A 12,416-nucleotide genomic window follows, 5' to 3' on the forward strand; every position below is an offset into this window, starting at 1 on the left:
TTGTGTAGAATTCGAGTATGAATCAATACAGGATATAAATAAACAAATTGATAAGTGACATTAGCTTGGACGGATGTTTGCCGTGACAGATAGCGGTGCTAATTATTGCGCCGAACGCAGAGGTCTACCACGTACTCATTTATGTTAATGGTTTTGAGTAGATTTATAACTATCTTCCGCTCGCGTCTTCGCCTGCGAGTACTAATACAATTATTGTCCCGGACTAGTATATTAATGGTCCTGCTATGATAAATAAAACCGTCCCGTCATGAAGATATAAAGCATAGAAGTAATAGTACCTGTAGATAGTTTATAGGTAGAAACGTCACTGCTTAGTATAAAAGCGTACAATGATAGATACAATCTGATTGAGAACCAATTTTGGTGAAGTGGTTAAAAATGTCCATTTGTGAAGTTATGCTCAACCAGATTCAGTTATTTCCGAGAATTTTGTTTGTTTAATGAAATCTTTTTCCAATGTCATGTTAGTCATGTAATTATAGGAAAAACAATTTATTTTAGGTAACTATTTTAGTAGCAATGCGCGGTAGGTAATAGGTAGGTAAAATATGTGTTTGGAATCATTAACGCTTGAATAATATATAAATATAGTAAATTACGTCGTTTAAAGTTTAAAACACTTCATCAAAATTTAGAGGCAACCCTACAGACCACCGCAGCTAAATAGTACCATTTCCAAGTCTATTTAACAAGTACGGCGCACAAAGTCATCTTTGTATTGCCAATACTAACTTTCAGATGAACTGTTATCTTTTCAACGGCTAGACCAGACCGTTATGAGGCTGTTAAAATCGATGACGGGGCGCTTGTTCAAACAAATTAGCTTATATTAACCGTTCATTGTTTCAAATGCGGTTTAAATTATTGATCCAAGGTGCATTTGTGGTTCTTTTACGATGACAGCACCGCCACACCCATTTCAGGTTTATAACAGTTTAGTGTTTTCTGGTATGAAGAGCGTGGTAAGGCAGATTACTAATGAAGGGCGTTCCAACTTTAATAACAGTAACGCGTTAGTAGGTAACCCTCAATATTGTCATATTTTGGGGAGATCTGTATTCGGCAGTAGACAACCATGAGTCATCGGCAGTAGCTCTATTTACATAAAAACCTAATTTTATTATGTTCTCGAACAAAATGTACGGACATAATATTTCGGACATAAATTATCCAAGTCGTAATTAATAAACGGATTTACGAGTACTTAAGATCAAGAACTGAAGATCACGTAAACTTAGTTTGTTTAGGGCATTCCCTATACATTCGATCCGTTTCAAAATTCTAAGATAATATGATGAGAAATTTGTACAAACATCGGAGATAATTTTAACATAGGTAACATAGAGCACTGAATTAAAACTTTATAAAAAAAATTAAATTAAAAATTCTCCAACAAAGAAAATATGCAATGGCGGTCGATGCCTCGCAGTTTCGGCGGAGCATCTGGCTTCTTAATTTTATTATCTGTTTATTTATGAACAAAAGTGCACGTGTTTTCATAACCATGTTTAGTTATGGTTACCGCCTCTGGGGCTGCCGGTCGCTGACCCCCGTTTCGCACCTTTTTGCAATGACGCTATACAATGAATTAGAATAATTTTATCATTTGTACACCATTCATTGTTGCCTAATGAGTTTTGAGTAACAGTATGTGAAACTGTCAAAATATTATCATATTATTTACAACATGATGCATCTCATAACGGGAATGTATGCATCTTCACATCTTCATAATAGAGCTAAGTATTGTTATAAAATAAAATTATTTGTAAAATACGAGAAAGATATACTCTATAACTGGGATTTCTGGGCTTGAAAAAAAAGCAAATAAACATTATAAGGTACATTATCTTTAGTGTTCATAACTGAACATCTAAATTCTAAACCACCGTTAAGTGATTCAAAGAGACTGAGGGTGTAAACATAACGGAGAACCCGACCCTCCTTGATACAGACGAGAAAAGAAAATTCACGAAAACCTTTTTTTATCGCCATCTTTCAAAGATTCTTCATTCAGGCCAATAAACATATGATAAGAAAAAATATAATTCAAGGACATTTTTTTCACCTACCGATATAACTCGCTACGCACATGTGCTAAGGATAACATAATTTATTGTCGTCCCTATTCATAAAAACCAATAACAAAAGTGTAACTGCAACATATATTCACTGTCGCGTGACATAAAATATGGCATCATAACATCGGTATCAATTGCTCTCGAACAGAGAGATGTAAATTGATGTTTACAGCGTATCGTAAAATGTGAAATGTGGCTGTGAAATTAGAAACTGCGGCAAGAATGCCATTCGAATTACAAAGTAGACGCACTTGATCCATCGCTTGGCAACACCGACACTCGAATGATGCTGTTCTGTTACCAATTAGTGTCGATACATCAACTCGATTGCTCTGATTACTGAAATTATCTCAAGTGAAAATTAAGAAATTTACGATTTATAGTTCGTTTTTTGGCGTAGCGTCTTTTCCACTCGGACGTGTGCAAGTATATCTAACTAGTTTTTGCCCACGGCTTCGCTCGCGTTTAAAAGAAACTAATATAACATACTAACATACATAAAACTGAAAATTTGTACCTTCATTCCAACTCTGAAATCTTCGTGGGCTCATAGACAACAACTTTGCTAAAGATTATCACTTGATCAAATGCATAGTTTACGATTCAATCCTTACTAATATCGATTAAAATATCGAAATATCGATTTTTATGGTCCGAAAGATCGATTCTCCGATTAATCGATCTTACATCGCCACCCCTATTTCCCGTGGGATTTCCGGGATAAAAACTATCCTTTGTCCTTTCTCGGGTTTTAGACTATCTTTATACAAAATTTCATTATAATTGATTCAGTGGTTTAGGCGTGAAGAAAAGACAACCAGACAGACAGACAGACAGACAGACAGAGTTACTTTCAGATTTATAATATTAGTAAGGATAAGGATAACGAAATTTTCTTTCACAGTTATAGTAAGTGATAACTTTAAATATCAAATTTGCGTCTGGAATTTAATATCGCATCCCTCGAGTGAATAGTCGACACTGCAGTGTTTTGCAAAATACGAATTTTATATATTATCGCGGATGCAGCTCTCGAGAAAATTAGTTTACACAATAACACTCCCGATCTCAAGCAGTAATCAAACGATCCGCAAACGACTAACAGTAGTGCTCATAAAATTTAAAACACAATTTAGTTAAATGGATCTTTAATAAACTTTGTTTCATATAGATTTAACGTTATAAACCATTAATAGTATAATAAACATTTAATTACCTCTGGTATTAAACCTCATTTTCCTAGAGAAAAAAGGTTAGTGATATCAGACCCCTAGAAACGATTTTATCTTGTACTAATATTAAATTATTGATAATACTAATATTAAATGATCTAATTCATCTAATTAGTTTCTTTGTGTTATTGATAGGAACATGTTATGAAAATGCTGATGTTATAGTAAAATTACTTGTTATAAACCCACAACCTAATTTATAACAATAATACTTTATGCTTAACAGTTACGCGTATTTATGTACACATGTATGTGTGCTAGTAAGTATGTGTGTATGTGTGTATTATCTTGAATCCTGCGTGCGACTGTCAATCAACATCATTCTAATCACGCACATTATTAAATGAGAATCGAAAGCCCGGTTATAATAAGCTTATCAAGCTTTCGGTTCAAAGGTCTATGCCCGCGTAAACTCTGCTACATAAACAAACGTTTGCCGTGTAGGCGAGTTGTTTGACAAGTAGCCGGGGTTGTTCGGATTTTAAATAACAACGCCATCTTGTTTTGCATGGTGTATGACGCGGGAGTGTTTTTTTTTTAATGTATTCAGCCAGTTTGTTTTTAAAAGGAATAAGGCATAGGCAAACGGATGAGGTTAGTATCTGTCAATGTAAGGATAATGGTTTTGAAGGTGGTAGAACCCTTTGTGGTTCGACTCCGGCGGCACCACCGCCATACCTATTTCCACCTAATAATAACAGCAGTGTTAAGCGCTGCTGTGTTGCGGCTTGAAGGGTGTGGAGACATACTTTTCCGAGGCGTTCCAGCTTAGTCCTCAGGTGTAGCGGCGCATCTGTGGCCGACCTCAGGTAGGAATATCTAATCCTATCTGGGGTTGATTACAGATGTCCATGGGCGGCAGTAGCCACTTACCATCGGGTGGACTGCGTGCTCGTCTGCTACTCCTATATCATAAAAAAAGATAATGGTCGCAAAGTTCAAAAAGAATTGATTTTACTCTTCGAATACAATAAAGATGTTCTGTGATATATTTTTTTTTTCTTATGTTAGACATAGAGATGGCAATAAATATAGAATATAAAAACAACAACAAATAATATCATCATGAGAAAGTAGACAAATTGAAGTTGCATTTTATAAAAAAAATCATCGCTGATAAAAAGTAGGAAATGGAACCAGAAATGAATTAATGGTAGTAAGTAACATCTCTATAATGTTTCGTCATTAGAAATGTCATGGGAACGCACTAAGAATGTAACGACATTGATGTTTATGTTAATTTGTTTACGTAACGGAAGTGGCTAGCGGACATGCACCTGGCGTGGTCAAGTCATAGACAACAAAAGTATAACTACCCATAAAAACATATCATCCTCAATAAAAGTTTGGTATGTTTCAGAACTAAGTTTAGTATACAAAACTGACCAAATAATGAAGAAAAGAGGCTACAACATTTCCGTAGATAATTCAAGAAAATTTTATAAGACGCAAAAAATAAATCGGAAAAGTTCGTCACGAGCCTAACTAAATAGTAATTTCCAGTTTCCGGTGAACCATGTCATCTACTAATTCTATACGTGACTCGATCGGATAAGTTAATGCCTACCGTGGCGACAAGCAGAAATCCGGTATACTAACTGTAATCACTATTGAAGAGGACAAGGTTGCTCTCGGAGTGGTTGTATTAAATACATTAAGTCTGCTTTGAATTTAATATGTATGTTAGTTCAAATCCTATGAGCTACGTATGTAAATACTATGATTGAATGTGTAATCCTTGGAAGTTTTACTACTGATAAGCGGTTATACCCGCCAAAAATAACAGGCTCAAACTAATTCACATACACCCGTTATTATATAAGTCCAATATTTGACTTCTGCATCCTCGAAACTGTCAAATTCCGATCATTGGTAGGCGAAAATTTAATAGATTCAATATTGATAAGGGGCGAATGTAAGATGTCTTAAAAATTGCAACACCTGAAATTGAAAAACTCTGAACCCTAACAAGTTTTGCTTATAATAAGTAGCATTCAAATCGGAATACTGCAGACATCATCCTGAGGACTTCACCCAATATACCGCGTCTTATAAACTTCGTAGTCTTCGTACATCGTTAATTTGGAAATATAAATAAACACCAACGCAAAATGGAAACTAATTATAAAGATCAGTGCGAAAAAATGTAAATTTACTTATTAAAAAAGATGAATACGTGAAATGCAAAGCAGTACATAGAACGGAAGCCACTTAAAAAAAATTTTAAAATTAATTCTGCGATGTCATATGCATGAACATGAGTCATCGTCGTCGGAATAAAATACTTGTAATATACGTCTTGTTGATTGCAATACGTTATTTATTACTGACTATATATCAAATGGAACATCAGGACTTGGTTCAGGATCACAGAATTTCTTTGCTGCTCAAATTTTGATATAGAAACTATGGACTATTAGCCGCATGCCTAATGCACTCGCTTATTCCTATTTGAAGAAATCTATTTGGTGCAGTGGATTTTATCTTTGGGATCGGTAGCACAACAGGCTTCATCCGAGTCAAAACAAAATCTTTCTGACATTCTGACGAAATCTTATTAATGATGGACAGATTTTTGGAAAAATAAAAATAGAAGACAAATGATTACATCCTTATTGCGGTTAGAGTATAGAGTTATCAACTGGTGAGGTGTTTGCGGAAAAACTGCAATTTTAAAAAAGAAATAAATTATCGCATACATATTAATGCACGCACTGCTAAACAATTATTCATTGTCCGTTCTTTTAGTTAAGTCTCTAATATCGAGGATTACTCAATTTGAATCTTATCTGATTATCCACAGAGAAGAACTTATCGTGTTTTATTTTTTGTTGTGTGTATTATAAATGCAATACGGTTTAATTTTGACAGAACTACTTATTATGTTTTAGTACTCTCATACATCATGTACCAAACAGACCAGAAACAACATTAACCATATAAAATACACTCATAAAATTTAAACAAAGCAAGGCCAATAAAGGCAAAAAGCTATGGTCTATGACGCTCGCTACGTGCGGAATGCAGAGTTACCTATCTACTATCGGACTATCAGAGTTAACTGATATACTTTTGACAAAATTTTCAAGTTTCCTCAAAATGTTTTGAACACTATTAAATACACCTACATTACTATGCCAGGAATCGAAAGAAAAGATGTACTTCTATTTCACCACGATACCTAATGTCACATTACACATTGGAATGTCAGTCCTCAACGATAAACCTATTCTTGCACATCTTGCACACGTCTCAGCCGCGAATAATATTTTCGGTACTTTAAACTGTAACCCGTCGGACCGGTTCGGATAGCCGTGTCGAAATATCGTCCAACGGTATCCGTATCGGAATAAAATCTGGGCTTATGGGTCTCTGACTCCACCACAACAATGCTCGGAGCGTGGAAGGGACGGAACCAGTTTGGTTATAGCAATCAAATCAAATATTTATTCTGATTTTGTACAATGTCGCCCATTCCCAAAACCGTATTTGTTTTGTGAATGGATACATGTTAACAAATTGATGTTTAGTTTTATCACTTTTATGGTATCTTTATTTCTACCTAATAACAGCAGTGTTAGGCGCTGCTGTGTTTCGGTTTGAAGGGTGTGGTAAGGGAGACAGACTTTTCCGAGGAGTTCCAGCTTAGTCCTCAGGGGTGGCGGCGCATCTGAGGCCGACCTCAGGTAGGAATATCGAATCCTATCTGGGGTTATTTACAGATGTCCATGGGCGGCAGTAGCCACTTACCATCAGGTGGACTGCATGCTCGTCTGCTACTCCTATATTATAAAAAAAAAAATCTTTATTTTTATAATTTAAGCTGGAAGGAAGAAATCTTATATGGTTAAAAATTAGGTTTTTATTAAGAGTCGGTTAAGACGTTATTAAAAATATGTAGTGAGTTGTGAGTCATTCGGCGACGTTTATATAAAATTGTTTTTAAGGATATGATATGAGAACATTTCCCATTTCTTCCCATCACTTCGAAGAAACTGACAGAATAAGTTATCTATACTTGCAACACCAGATATGTTTGCAATTCAAAATATTTCCTTAACTTTTTTTAGCATATCCCAGACAAAGTTTGTCACCCAAGCAGTTTATTTCACAAGTTATTAACTTCGATACTATGTTGTAGCGATGCGTCCTCGCGTGCTGTGCGAATATCGGCGCGCACCGTTAGAGCGGTTCAACAACCGCTTCGAGCCGTGCTTCCCGCGTGATCTCGCTTAAATCACAGGGATTACAGTCAGATACATCGTCATTTTAAGCCCCTAAGCCGTTATGCAAGCCTGGTATTTTGTTTCTCGATATCTAAAAGCGCAAGACAATATTTTTGTTTTTAATCATTGACGTGATCAGCCGCCTAAAGAAATTAAGTCATATTAAATTAAGATACATTTTAATGAGATATTTGCGAATTCATGATTCATCCAAAGTATATAAGATAACCGCTCTCGTAAAAGTTAATTAACGGTATACCTTCTAACTACTTTAAATTAATTAGTGAAATAACATCTCGTGGTTATGAGAAGGAAATAATAAAGATATAATAAAAAAGGTCCCTAATCTGTTAGCAGCAGTGTTAGGGGCACCCGCGCGTGACAGACAGACAGATGCCACACCTCGCTGCACCCGACTGGAAGAGACAGGCAAAAAATGTAGACGAAGGCACTATTAAAATTACACCAGCGGTTAGTCAATTAGGACTAACATTGTACACTTTGTTTAAATAGTTTCGTGGAATTCATTTTGCACAGTACGATATTATTATGTTAAAGTTCTGAACGTGCTTGGCTTTGAAAAATATTAATTAAGAGTCTTATTTCTACAAAACTACTCTTCACATTTTTTTAATAATATAGGAGTAGCAGACGAGCATACAGTCCACCTGATGGTAAATTACTACTGCCGCCAATGGTCATGTGTAATTAACAACAATCAAATCAAGATGCGCCGCTACCCCTGAGGACTAAGCTGGAACGCCTCGGAAAAGTCTGTCTCCCATATCACACCCTTCAAACCGGAACACAGCAGCGCCTAACACTGCTGTTATTAGGTAGAAAGAGGTGTGGCGGTGGTGCCGCCGGAGTCGAACCACAAAGGGTTCTACCACCTTCAATATCCGTGGTTTCTTTCCATATCTTGCGGCGATGTCCATTTCGGCTGGGCTCGAAGAGTTAAACCCTGTCCTGTATGGTTTTAAGTGCGTTCAAAAATATTTTTTATAGTTTTGCGACGAATCCGAAACTTGTTTACGTACAGAAACCTCCAGAACACCCGGGTAAATCTTATTATTAAAGTAAAGTGTTAACCACACTTTACTTTAATAATTCCCTCCGTACTACTACACTCCCAAATCAAAATTGGTCGAAATATAACGGTCCCCTGACTTTATTATATTTGATGATGAGATTTTTATTTTCCTAATCTAAAAAAGAAATATTTCTTGCGTATCATTGCGTATTGATTGAACTGGTCAAACTAAACTCCAATAAATGTAACGAAAATCTACAAGTAATAATTGACCAAAATTGAATCATAATTACTTGTTCCTAAATAAATCAGGAGCGTTAACGATCCATTATCATCAATGGTATTATTTGAACAAAACCTCTATTAATCTAATTTTAATTGCCAGTTTACAATGCCACCCGAGAGTTGTTTATTCCTAATTAGTAAGGAGACGACAAATTAATGACATTTGTTAACATGCGACTTCGGATACGGTATTTGATTTATGACTTACATTTTTTAACGTGAACGGTTGCAAATTACTGTACAATATAATTTATTAGATACGAGCTGACCCGGCAAAAGTTGTGTTACCATATTAATAAAAAAATGTTAAGGGTGAATAACCCTTACAGGGGTATGAAAAATAGATAGTAGCCGATTCTCAGACCTACTGAATATGCATATATAATTTGGTGAAAATCGGTGAAGCCGTTTCGGAGGAGTACGGTAACTAACATTGTGACACGAGAATTTTATATATAAGATATTTTTATAACGCAGAAGCAGTTAACGAGTAGGTATGTCATCCATCTACTAAGTGGCTACAACAGCTTATGGACTATCTATAATCAACCTAGGATAAGATGAGTCCTACCAGAAGGCTGGCACGAATGTCTTGGTACCCCTGAGGGCTAAGTTACAACGCCTCGGATAAGTATGTCTCCCTTACCACACCATTCAAACTAGAACACAGCAGAGCTGAACACTGCTGTTATGAGGCAGAAATAGGAGTGGCGGTGGTAACTTCGCAAACGAACCACAGTGTTCTAGCAACTTCAATACTGTCTTAACAGTTGTCTCTTTACTACGCCTTTGGTCCTAATCCTAAATCTTTGTGTCACATCATAAAAATAAATTCAATAGGCTGTATACAAAGACGTTAAACATATTTATAATCTATATTGTGTCTATGCCACATAACTTATCTTCGTGCGGGGGCGTCTATTTTAGTCGAAGCATATTTAAATTTAAAGATAGACGCGTCCTTATGTTATATTTATTTTGCCTCCGCCATGATTGCCACTATGGGTTTTGTTGAGATAGGTCTACGATAAATATAGATTGTCTGTTTGTTGCACTACACGAGAATGCTGACGAGTGGGTCCCAGTGTTTACGCATACAAATCAGTGAACGAACCAGTTTTGACTTCGTAAGTTATCATTTTGCGTCGGCTGCGTCTAAAATGTAAATAAAACATTAACAAGCTCGTGAAAATGTTCTAATGAGAAAGAAATGCCTTTTGGCGCCAATCATACGTCAAGGATTATTCATCTTGGTTGAATTAAAAAAAAACAGACCAGAGACAAAATCCAAAGGGTTTGACGGTCGAAATAAATGTAATGACTCATAAAGTCATAAAAAGACGTGCGTCGTGCAGCTGCATGCAATTGAATTTGAAGGCGTGGAGAAAAAAGTAAAAATAAAAGAGTCAAGTCAACGTTCGGTGCGCGCCGCGTGACCTTGACACTGTCGCGGACGTGAACGCAACACGAATTATTTCGATATTGTCGCTCCAAATCGAGACTTAAAAATGCAATATGTTATTTATGTTCTTCCTTGCAGTGCATTTTAATGTCACATCGCTGATTCGCACGTGGAGTCATCTGTAAAGGATTGCGCGGGTCATGTCAACTCCACAACCTTTTTTCAATGCGAGGAGCGTGGTAATAAATAAATAATTTATATTATTTATGAGTAGTGTGTATTAAAGTAAAAGTGCTAGGCACCACTCTAGAATTTATTTTATACTGTTTACGTACATAGCGTTCATCCGAAGACTACACCCGTTTCACGTTGTAAAATTTGACCTAATATAGATAGGGAGCATCGAGTACAAAAGCAACCTAAGATAAACGAAAGTTTTAAAATACAGTTTGAATAATATATTGTTTTCTACAAGAGATGATCGTTTACTTGACATACACTTCGTTAACAAAACTAACGAAGCAGGAAGCTTGATAAACAAGTCACAAAGACAAGACAATTTATTATTTCGAAACTTAAGTTAATGTTTCAATTTGTAAAATGAATACTAAAAATAAATCACTCAGATTTTTGTATCGTTCTAACTTTAAATGCTAATTGTCAAATCAAACTTTCTTCATGTATAATTTAATGTTAAACGGCCGTATTTTTAAATAATACTTTCATTATACATTAATCATTGAAATACTCAACTAAGTACCATATTTAGAATAACATCTACATATGTTAGCCTATTCAATAAGTCATTGTCTATCTGTCCGTCCCTCGAGAACGCAGTCTGCATCTAAATGAACGCATTCATACTGGGAGGATATGGTGCCAGAGACAAATGTTTTTTTTTTTACTTTCCCTGCTTGAGGACAAAGGTTGACCACAGACTGACAATGAAGTCGAGATATATAATACCTTTATGCAGTCAACTATTTCTTTTCACAGGGAAATATAATATAAAATGATACAGTTAAGTGTATACAGTTTATTCTTATATTAACGCTTAATTCCACTCCAGAAAGTAATGAATTTACAAGTTGTTTTTAAATTTTATCCGCCGTTCTAACTATTGAATTTATAATTAAATATTCGTAAATTGGGCAGAAGTTGTGGTTACGGACATATAATATGTAACCTTATATTGGCTAATGTTATTGGCTATTTCAGCAAGTTTGTCCAACATCGAAGTTTATTAAATTCACCTTTATTTATTCTGGAATGAATAATTAAAGGATATTTATAGTAAATATAATTATTTTACTTAAATAGACGGTCATTAATTTGCCGTTCAGTCATTATTTTTCCTATATCATTTTCATTTCTGCAAATCATGCTATTTTATATGATGACTGGAACCATATCGAAGTCATATAATATTTAGCAATTTTATCGATTAATACATTATTCGCAGTTATACTTTTAGTTTACTTTTAATTTAATTTCTAATTTTGCAGTAGGTACTATTGCAGTTTACTATTAATTCTACTTGTAACGAGAACAAACTAAACATGCAATAAGCATCTCCATTAATTGTATGTACACAAAGTGAATGCACTACTTAAAGCTAAAACAAACTGCAACCCTATCGTCGCATCGATCCTGTTTACGCCGAGATCACAACAGTCTGCCCTACGGAATCTGCAAAAGGAAAACCGCACCATAATCCCGGCCGCGACGGCGACGCATACCATGTTCTAAAATTAAATGCACCAATCAGTGTCGCAATAGCGCACACATTTTTCTACTATAGTTTTCTGTTTAAAGTGTAAAGTAAGTTTATAGGGGATTTAAATTTCGAATATATTTAAAATTGGGTTGAATAATTTTATGTCAAAATTTTTTTGTTATGTGACAAACAAAAAATGCACAATCTAAAATCATAATCCGTACAAAAATACATCGTACTTTTTTAGTAGGTTTGTTTGCAGCAGTTGATATCAAGCAACTTATGACAAGAAATATCTTAATATTGTAGATTATTTAATATTAGTACGTATTTGTTACAAAAAAAAATTCGTTACGATCGTATGGACCGGTGCTGTCTCCTAAATTTACTTTAACTTTAGACTTTATTTGCCTTCTACG

At 35.2% G+C, this 12,416-nt stretch overlaps 1 protein-coding gene across 1 annotated transcript in view; it reads right to left on the bottom strand.

The window, feature by feature from the left end:
- The window catches only part of singed (fascin domain-containing protein singed), a 62,454-nt gene that overhangs the window by 42,268 nt on the left and 7,770 nt on the right, over nt 1–12,416 (bottom strand). The window lies entirely within an intron of this gene.

This window comes from Epargyreus clarus, unplaced genomic scaffold, assembly GCF_041222505.1.
Source record: "Epargyreus clarus isolate Ecla_fem2 unplaced genomic scaffold, WU_Ecla_fem_2.2 ptg000008l, whole genome shotgun sequence".
NCBI lineage: Eukaryota > Metazoa > Arthropoda > Insecta > Lepidoptera > Hesperiidae > Epargyreus > Epargyreus clarus.